Genomic DNA, 2398 nt, shown 5'->3' with positions numbered 1-2398 from the left:
CAGATTTTATATTGCTATCTCACAAATACCATGCTGAAGGCACCTTGAACAGCATTCTGCCCTGTCGCATTATACTAACAGCTTATAGAAGTTCCATCAATTTAACTATTATTTAATATTTTATTCACTGTAAACCATATAATCGAAACCTATAATCTCGTACACAAATTAAAAAATTCAGGATTTCCAGATGTTGCTGGTTGTATTGATGGCACATTTGTCAGACTGCAGGCACCCTGTCAAGATGAACAAGATTATGTCAACAGAAAAGGATACCACTCTCTAAATTGCCAGGTATTTGTAATATATCACATTTGCAATATAAGGCTATGAATGCCATGGAACGATTGTTGACGTCATCATTATTATGATGTCATATTTGTTACATTGGATATCATTGACCCTCCCCGGGCGATGGCTGTTCTATTCATTGAACAAGCATTCCCGATACATAAATTATTTTAACTTAAAAATAATGTTATTGAATTTGTTTGATGATTAACAGAAACCATAAATGCTAAATATAAGTATTGAACTGATTTCAGTTGGCATTCATAGTCAAAATTCCAAATGTACAAAGGCAAATTCAATGAAGCTTGCGAGAAACACATAGGTCTAAATGACACAGTTGATTAGCAGATGATATCTGAAAATATATGCAAATTCATTTTTTTTTTTATTGAAGATGGCATTCAGTTATTACTGAAATTGTGCAAAGACACATATACTTGTATTCATTCTTCAGGGTGGAGGGATCTACCCATTCATTAAATCAGGATTTAGTTCATAATTTTCAACACACAGAATATTCAATGATACCACATATATTCTTTATTCAGAGGACATGAGATGCTGGTTTCAAAATAACCAGTTGTGTAGCAAAGTGGCCTGGAAGTTGCCATGATGCGCGTATGTTTCGTGACAGCAACCACCGTCACAAATTTGAAAATGGTAAGTTTTTTCCTCTGATAAATCAGTATGATAAATACTGTTGTGGTTTCACAGGGACACGACATATTAGATCTATCAGTTTCTGAAGAATCAATGCGTTGAATACTTGGAATTTTGCTGATACCTGAAAATAAGAAAACTTAAATTTAAGCCATTACTGTATAAAGACGAGTCCTTGATAACCCACTGTTATTGAGAATATCATTAATATATAGATCAAGTGCCTCGAATATTACAGGTGTCCCAATGTACATGTATAATATATAACAGGTGTCCCAATGTACATGTATAATATAGAACAGGTGTAGAAATGTATATGTGTATTCTGGTTTAAAATATGTCAGATTTACTCTTTATAAAATATAGAGGATCTGTCATAAGTTTCCAACGAGAATCATAATTCTAATATGAAGGAAAACAAATGACAGACTCATTTTGTCATATAATACAAAGTAAACTGTATAATTGTGATCTGAAAGGAATATTTTGCACTTGTCCGCCTCTGAAACGAGAAAATTGCGTCCGCTTCACAGTGATGTGACGTCATTTTCGAAGTGATATTACACACATTACATGAACATAATTTATGTGATGGCTTTATGACATTGCATAACACAGTATTCATATGATTAAACTAGTTATTACATGTATGTATCTTCTTCAGGGACATATGAAGGATTCCTCCTGGGTGACAGTGCTTATCCAACCAGGCAGTTTCTCATGACACCTTATAATAATGAATTATCACAGCAGCAACAGAATTTCAACAACACGTTGTGTAGGACAAGAGTAACAATTGAACAAACATATGGGATTCTCAAACGAAGATTCTCTTGCCTCCATACTGGCCTCAGGGTCAGTCCAAATAGGGCAGCACAGGTTATTATTGCAGCACAGGTTACTATTGCTTGTGTAGTTCTGCACAACATTGGTATTGAGCAGGGTGACATCATTGACCATGACAACCAGAATTTAGGTGATGAGGGCAATTTTGATATAAATTGCTGTGGTGTTCAAGACGGGGCAGGTGTAAGGGACAATATTTGCCGCACATTCTTTTAAAATTTACAAAAGATATCTGAATCATCCTTTTTCTGGGGATCTCTTTTTTGGTATTAAGTTTTAAGAAAATAAGCATAAAAGCTGTATATGTAAAACAAAAATGTCTTGCTCACATGGTCAATGGTGTCACTCTTGACCACATGAAATAGACCATACATTTCTGCTTGCTATTGAAACACAAGACCTGTTGGAGAACAACAAAGAGAAAAGATTCCATCAATAAAAGTTGATTTCCATAGGGATTGTGTAAAGTAAATTAAAATATAAGGATTAACTTGAATATATTTTTTTATATTATGGAGCTATAACACAAAAAACCAGAGTGTACTCTCATCATAAACCGCTTCGCGGTTTATTTTCAGTACATTCCGATTTTTTGTGTTAT

At 34.1% G+C, this 2398-nt stretch overlaps 1 pseudogene; it reads left to right on the top strand.

The window, feature by feature from the left end:
* The first annotated feature begins 174 nt into the window (after positions 1-174).
* Positions 175-2013, top strand: LOC110442874 (annotated as a pseudogene).
* The last annotated feature ends 385 nt before the right edge of the window (positions 2014-2398 follow it).

Source organism: Mizuhopecten yessoensis, unplaced genomic scaffold, assembly GCF_002113885.1.
Source record: "Mizuhopecten yessoensis strain PY_sf001 unplaced genomic scaffold, ASM211388v2 scaffold716307, whole genome shotgun sequence".
NCBI classification, from domain to species: Eukaryota; Metazoa; Mollusca; class Bivalvia; order Pectinida; family Pectinidae; genus Mizuhopecten; species Mizuhopecten yessoensis.
This window is presented reverse-complemented; position numbering and strand designations above follow the sequence as displayed.